The sequence below is a fragment of the Schistocerca americana genome, chromosome 5 (genome assembly GCF_021461395.2).
Source record: "Schistocerca americana isolate TAMUIC-IGC-003095 chromosome 5, iqSchAmer2.1, whole genome shotgun sequence".
Lineage (NCBI taxonomy): Eukaryota > Metazoa > Arthropoda > Insecta > Orthoptera > Acrididae > Schistocerca > Schistocerca americana.
In genome coordinates, this window is record NC_060123.1 from 468,383,366 (window position 1) to 468,392,158 (window position 8,793).

Consider the following 8,793-nt stretch of genomic DNA (forward strand, 5'->3'; position numbering starts at 1 on the left):
ACAACGGTCTCAGCGATCTTTCTCGCTTGTCGACTGCCCATATGTATTGTCTGTGATCATTCTAGGGTCATTCTGGTGTAATTTTCTTCCGTCTGTGAAGGTGAACAGGTTTTGGAAACTGGCGCCAACTGAGTGGAGTCATACTGAATTGACGTGACACCGTAACAAAAGAGTAGACCACTTCTGTTGCTTAAGGAAAATGAATTAATAGCTTGGAGTATTTTTAACTGTTAAATTCATTGGTAGTGTAATAGCTATTCCGTTACTTCATTTAGACTTTTTCAGTAGCAAAACGTGATTATTTCGTCTTACATAGATATTAATTACTTAAAATTTTTATTGATATCGACGTTCCTATACGATGATGTGCTGTACATTTACTGGGGATCCTGTTTAATGTTGATCACAGGGTGTGCTAACAACAATGCTCTGTCACCTAAACCGTAGACGACCGTTGCCTAGCAATTACTTCCATATTCTCTCGAGTACTAGAAGTGTATATACGAATTCGTTCTGCGAGTTATTGAGTAAAAGAAGCATCAGATTTGATTCAAATGTTGTATCGTTTGATTTTGTATTACGAGAGCAACTAACAAAGCATTTTAAAGTTCTTGGGGAACTTTAGAAGCTTTGAGCAAAGCGAACACCCAGCATCAGAATCGAGGTGCATTGTAACTGCAAGAGGTATGGTCCATTCAATTAATTGTCATCTATTTATTGACCAGTCAGAATCATCTGCACCATACAGAATCATCTGCAGATAGAATATCGTGTAAGCATTTAAATTATTGTGAATTTTATGGAGAAGTACAGACAAGATGAAGCTTTATGTCGGACCGTGCTGTGATTTTGCAATATGTAATAAGTAACAGTGCAATTGTGAAAGATCGTTTTGTCTTAATTTTTCATACAGTTTCAAAAGTTTGGTGCTTGACGTGCAGAAAAAAACTACGTTTTGACGAGGTTCACGTGCTTTTATCACATATTTAGAAATTAATTACTTAGTTTCACAATGCTATCCGTGCCACCAATAATCTTTGCTTGACAATTACACATACGTGCTGTTTGTGATCATTGCTCCGTCGTGCTGTTGGAACTTTCTTTCGCCTGTGAAGAAGAAGAATCCTTGAAAACTGGTAGCAACTCCGTGGAGTAACGTTGAGTCGAGTTGGCTCTGTAATAAAAGAGTTTTCTTGTCCTGTTGCTTGAGGAAACTGAATATCTGTGAGTGTTGTTAGCTGTTAAACCCATTAGGAGTTGCTTGGCTATTCAGATGTTTTCATCAGATACTGCTGACTGTCATTCAGTCGCAAAATGATTATTTTGTGCTAAATACATTAAAGTTATTTAAAATTTCCTGTTGACGTTGTTAAATAGTGTAGAGCTCTGTAGTTACTGGCGTTGCTATTTAATGTCGACCTCAGGCCATGGCTCTGAGCACTATGGGACTCAACTGCTGTGGTCATCAGTCCCCTAGAACTTAGAACTACTTAAACCTAACTAACCTAAGGACATCACACACATCCATGCCCGAGGCAGGATTCGAACCTGCGACCGTAGCAGTCGCACGGTTCCGGACTGCGCGCCTAGAACCGCGAGACCACCGCGGCCGGCTCTCAGGCCATGCTATCAACAATCATGTCGTCTGAATAGTCGTGATCCGTTGCCTAGCAATTACTTCCGTGTTCTCTCCAGTACTTGAAATAACGACACGAATTCGTTCTGAGCTTTTGAGTTAAAGAAGCTTCAGTCTTGATTTATGTATTGTAGTCTTATATTTTGTCTTTCGACTTCAAGTAACGAATCATTTAAAAACGTTCTGGAGGATCTTTAGAAGTTTTGTAAGCGAATATCCTGCTCCAGAAGCAAGGTGCATTGCTTCTGCGAGAGGTATGAGCCAGTTCCTTATCTGTCAACCGTTTATTTACCGTTTAGAAGCAAATGCTGTTTCAATATCGTACAAGGTTTTAAATAACTAGTTATGTAGTGGAGGAGTAGTGGGAGTCTCAAGCGTTACGACGTAGTGTGATGTGATTTCGAAACTTGTGAAAAGGTAAGAAACACAGTTCCATTCACATTCCAGTGAGTTGTTTCAGTACGTTATGCAGCTACAAAGGTTACGAGAGTGCTTGACTTTTAGGGACAAATCTGTTTACTAAGCGTTAGAAAATGTTGAGTTTCTGGAATCGTGTGTTCTCAAATTTATTGATTAGTTTCACAATGTGAACGGCGTCATCTATCCCTACCACATAATAGGTTATTTTCTGCCGTCTGTGAATAAGAATACAAGTCATAAACAGGTTCCAGCTGCTTAGGGTCACAAGGAGTTGACATGGCTTAGTCGAAAAAGTATTTTCTCTTCCTGTTACTTAAGGAAATGAAATTAATATCTTGGAGCTTCGGTAAATGTTAATTCCTTTGGGAATTTTGAGGTCGCCGGGTAAATTTCAATGACAAATATGGTTGTTACGTCATACGTGTTGTTCTTTATTTCACATGGCGATGAAGAGTGATTCTAGGTTTAATGATTAACTTGTGTTGTTGATGACTCAGCCACAAAGAAGGAAATGTGCAGCACCGCGAGAGTACACTAACTCAAACAGAGGGGTAGCTGTAAAAATCATAATCTCGTCAGACACTGCCGAGTGATTTCGGATTTAAACCGCCACACTGTTGCATAGTTTATTAATTGATAACTTTATGCCACCAACAAGACGCTGCCGTAAGTACACACAAATCAGAATAATCCTCCTACCTCAGAGCGCCATATGAGCGGACGTGGGATAGTAATCAGTCATGGCGTAATGACTGGCCAAACATGAAATTGTAATAACCATACTTGGTTTATATCTGAGAGTAGCACGGTGTTGTACTGTCTTGCTTATTAATGTTCTAACAGTAAAACATATAAATGATGGCTATCAGAACAAAATTATTCTTTGCAGAATAAATGAGCACATAATGAACATTACTTTGGCTGGAATCGAAGAACTAATGTTACTCTGATTCATGTGTTATGAACTATTGATAGAGAATTGAAATAATGAATTTTTTACTAGTTACAAATGGATATGCTTTTTTCAAATAAAGCAATGATATTCTATCCATCTAAATTTTGTAGGTCGTTTGTAACATTGACAGCTATTTTTATTACAAAGGCTAAGTTTACAGACACGACATGACGGTCCCAAGTTTTTTCTTGCGATCTACTTGTGAGACTGCTATTAACTTTACTCGTGGAGACAGTCTGGCCATTTCTAAAGTGCTGCCCGTTATCGTTACAGCAATGTTCCGACGCATGAAGAAGTTTTTCTCCCGGTGTAAAGAAGGCAGGACATGTATAAGAAAAGTGAGGTTCAAAGTGGTACAACAGTAAAAATTCAACAAAAATTTAAATTGTTAAAATTATGTAAAAACTTTACTTAAACACTACACACGGAAGCATACACACATAAACAGACACACACATACACACACACACACACACACACACACACACACACACACACACATACATACACACAGAGAGAGATAACAGATAGACGCGCTCATACATACAACTGCCAAATTATATTTACAAGGTTATTACAAATGATTGAAGCGATTTCACAGCTCTACAATAACTTCATTATTTGAGATATTTTCACTATGCTTTGCACACACATACAAAAACTCAAAAAGTTTTTTTAGGCATTCACAAATGTTCGATATGTGCCCCTTTAGTGATTCGGCAGACATCAAGCCGATAATCAAGTTCCTCCCACACTCCCACAGTTCGAAAGCATCGTTGATGCGAGCTCGCAGTTCTGGCACGTTTCTTGGTAGAGGAGGTTTAAACACTGAATCTTTCACATAACCCCACTGAAAGAAATCGCATGGGGTTAAGTCGGGAGAGCGTGGAGGCCATGACATGAATTGCTGATCATGATCTCCACCACGACAGATCCATCGGTTTTCCAATCCCCTGTTTAAGAAATGCCTTTTCCGTAAGATTTTCCAAACCGTCGGCTGTGGTACGTTTAGCTCCCTGCTTGCTTTATTCGTCGACTTCCACGGGTTACGTGTGAAACTTGCCCGCACGCGTTCAACCGTTTCTTCGCTCACTGCAGGCCGACCCGTTGATTTCCCCTTACAGAGACATCCAGAAGCTTTGAACCGCGCATACCATCGCCGAATGGAGTTAGCAGTTGGTGGATCTTTGTTGAACTTCGTCCTGAAGTGTCGTTGCACTGTTATGACTGACTGATGTGAGTGCATAACAAGCATGACATACGCTTTCTCGGCTCTTGTCGCCATTTTGTCTCACTGCGCTCTCGAGCGCTCTGGCGGCAGAAACCTGAAGTGCGGCTTCAGCCGAACAAAACTTTGAGTTTTTCTACGTATCTGTAGTGTGTCGTGACCATATGTCAATGAATGGAGCTACAGTGAATTTATGAAATCGCTTCAATCATTTGTAATAGCCCTGTAAAATGATTTTCATAGTTCAAATGGCTCTGAGAACTATGGGACTTAACTGCTGAGGTCATCAGTCCCCTAGAACTTAGAACTACTTAAACCTAACGAACCTACGGACATCACACACATCCATGCCCAAGGCAGGATTCGAACCTACGACCGTAGCTGTCGCGCGGTTCCAGACTGTAGCGCCTAGAACCGCTCGGCCACTCCGGCCGGCAATGATTTTCATACCTAGTGATGAAAGTGACTGCGTTTCTCTGGTCAAGTGGAATGGTCTAAAATACCAACTAACTAACTAACTTACTACGCCAGAACAAGACACTGCAGACCATCTGGCTGCTCTACAAGTTACGTGCTAACCGGGGTTAATATCTGAAGACAAAAGAAAACGTATACAGTGATTTAAGACTTCTAAGCCTAATCTTGTGTTCGGAGGAGTCTGTGAATAGAGAAACTGGAAATGTCAGCAAAAATTATTTCAGTCCCACTTATTTTACTTTCAAAAAAAAGAACATGCAGGAACACTGCATAAAAAGACTATAGCTGTTTCTCAATACATCCATCGTAACCCTCTGTCGTTCCAGCTTAACACTTCGTCCGTAAGATAATGGCAGTGAATGTAGGTCGAACAGTAGTGTAACTTGGATGTTGCAGCTAGACATACTCACTATCATTATCTATAGGCCCATAAAGTCTTAATAAATGTGAACCTTTGTAATACCAGTAAATATTAATAACTAGCGCCATCTCTTAATCATAAACATGCTCTATACCATGCAACTAATAAGTTCTTTTCCGACAGATGCGTCAGTTCACGCTTGACGCGTTCTTTGTGGAAGAAGAAGAAGAAATCCGTGCCAGTCCGGTGGGTGTAAATGCTATCAGTTAGAGGACGATAGTGTGTGCTTCAAAGCGTATTTTTAGTTTCGTGATCACATGCATACTCACTTCCTAACGTGACACTGCTTATTGGTCTGTTTCCGAGTGTTTACCGCGTTGTTGTTTGGATTTTGTGCACAATGCTTCGATGATCGCCCCAGCCGTCTCCCTCGGGTGCAGCGTGTTTTGCTACTATGTGTACTAACTGCATGGACTCTAACTAGTGCACAAACGTTGCACGACCTAAAGAAAATGGCTCGGTGAGTCGTTGAAAGATTGTACGTAAAATAGAAACAACAACACCGCAAAACTTCCGGAAGCACCTCATTGATTAATCAACCCAGGGAAACCTCAGAAATGACGCTATATTAGTCATTTGTTAGTGCTACGACTTACTGAGATGTGAGGACGAGTTATGTTACTTTTATATGAAAGTGAATTACTGTATACCTGATATCGGTATCTGTAGCCTGCTAAGTTCGTGATAAATGTAACACTTTTTTATTGTAGAAATTAGCATAATTTTTGGATTGCTCGATATGTCGGACAACAAAAACTAGTATTTTCTTTTCTAACAGGAGCGGCAGTTGACGCTTGGCGAGTTCTTTGAGGAGCTACTGCAGAAACGGCTGCAGGAAGATGAATAAAGCCATGCTGCTACGGTGAGTGAAACTTCATTCTGTGTAGAGGACAACAGATTTTGTTTTCTAAGTGTATTTCTCGTTTCATGACCATATTGTAACTGCCTTCAAAAAGGTGGTCTGATATTTTTCCGAGTCAACAATTATACGTATTTAATATCACTGAAATGCTTTCAGCTTAGGTACAAAGACAAGCCTACAGAATGCTAAATTGTGTGGTCGACCCGTAATTTCTGTTATACTAAACTGAGGGGTAGTTATCAGGATACTTGCAATATTGTTGTTCTGCACAGTTGTGAATTGTGGGTAGAGACGTAGTTCTTTTGCGACATTATTTTTTTTGCTCTTGTAATGATAGGTTCTATTTAAACTAGAGAATCAACGGTACATGATGGTTGCCTACAGTTTCAGTCTATAGAGAGTGCCTCAGAAAACATTCTTTTCTTTCTCCTGCCTCCCATAAAACAGTAATCAAGTTTTGAATGTAGTTTAACCTTGAGCGTTCCACGCTGCATTTATTTTGTCTCTTGGTTCCGTTATTTTATTCTATATCAACATTTCTTATTCTGTCATATAATTATCGTTGAAGCCTTCCCAATTTCAATTCAACATTTACAGAACTTGTTTTAAGAACCTTCACGATTCTGGCGTAAGTGCGTATACCAATAGCCACAATTCCCTCAGCTTTTTGTTCGGAACGTAGTTGAGTATAACGGTCAATACAATGGTCGAAATATTCTGATACTTTAACAAGTATCTGCCATCATGATACAATCATTTTGTAGTCAATTTCTTCATAAGGAACTGTACTCAGTGAGCAGGATAGTGGCAAACAGTCACTGTTGGTAGTTTTTACGTTTAAATTCATATTTGCGATACTTAGTATCCTTGGTTTGATGAGTAGGTGCTACAGGAACATCCCTTCACTAAGACTGTATCTGGAATGCAGAACAATTTATAAAATGTTATAAAATGTACTTTCATTGGACTCTTTTACTGGACCATTATTACGATGCGTGTTACTTTTCTTCCAATAGCTATAAACCACTAACTCTGCTTCGTGCCTACCTTACAGTGTTTTCAATATCGATACAGAAATAGACCCTCTATTAGCCTCGACTCCTAAGATATTTTAGCAGTTTTCTTTACATGTGTCATATCAACCCACCGTAATGTGATCACATTTTTAATTCTGCATTTTAAATTCGTCTTCAGGTCAGTGCAGTGGCCTCCCCGCCAACCACAGAGGCTCCATACTCCACACCGTGCAACTGTTCAGAGCCACCAAACCATACGCTGCACGTCGGGGGCGCCGCCGTCAGTCGGCACCTGAAGAAGACTGTGTGGCTGTTAAACCGTTCGACTGCGATACCGCGGCCACTACCACCTGAAATGACAGTTGCCGATTCAATAAAACTTCGGCTTAATGTGATACATGTTCGCGTTGTTTATTTTAGTTCGATGGCGTCGTGATAACCCACGGGACTCGCACTTGGATTGACGGTGATACAAGTCTCCCTATTCGATCATCAACATTTATGGTTTCGGTGATTTCTCTAAATAGATTAAGGCAGCTGCATGGATGGTTCCTACGTAAGAAGATTCGAACGATTTTCTCCACAATGCGAGCTCCGTGTGTCCTCACTCCTCCGTCGATGGACATTAGGCCTGAATAATTCCCACTTTTCTACTTTGAGTAAGAAAATGATTTGAGAAATATTTCAAAAATATTACATGCCTAATGGTACATGAATCCGAGCATTTAGAACTTACAAAGACAAACCTTTCAAATTCTGCTGTGTGAGTTTATCGCAAAATGATTGACACTAAAGATAACATTTAAAAGAGTAAAGTGGCTAAAAGATCTTTTCACCTAAGGATGACAAGTTAGTCCTTGTAACCCCGACGCTTACTCGTTAACTGAGTGAGCCACATGTAACATAGCGATAAGCAATGCAAAAATTAAAACGTAATGAACGGTTGACGTCGCCAGGATACAATGTTGTGGCACTCGGTTGGTTTTCATTCATTAATCATCACCTTTGCTCGTACGTGCAACACAATATGAGTGCGAAACAGAGGGTTTGTTGACACACTTAGCGACTGGCCATAACTGAAGCAGGGCGAGTGGCGTTGCAAGTACAAACAAGTTAAAGCATTCTTAGCGTAATAAAGCTGATACTGCATTTCATTGTACACCATTGTTCGAATTATAATTCATTAGCATATCCATGCAACTATGAACAACTAAACGTAGCAACTATTGTAGTGAACGTACGCTCATCTTTAAAACCTATGCACAACTCACAGAGCATTCGTGACAAGAACTGCTTATATTGCGGACTCTGCTTCTTATGACGTACCCTTTCCCCTATAATTTTTATTACTTTAATTTTCACTTTGAACAATGTAGTAATGTTGCAGAGGATAATTATCTGGCTGGAGACTACTTGTTACTATAATTTTTATCTCTATTCCCAAAGCAATGAGTCATTTGGATGGATTATGGGGACAACATTTGTTAACTATTTCAAACAATACCCAGTTTCAAAGACAAATCCTTTTGCCCTCACAATAAATTGATGATTTAGACGTCTAGCATTCTAGTGTCAAAGTCTGTCGAAAGTACAGAACTGATTTTTGTCTCCACAATTTAATATTGAGGATTGAATATGGGGCAAAAGCCTTGAATTGTTTCGTCAGGGCATTACAGTCCCATAGAACATCGCTTCAACATTTTAACCTTTAAATTTACTTCACTCGTCAAATAATTGGCCACTTGGGACTTGACAACGCAATACATCTTACTAAACTG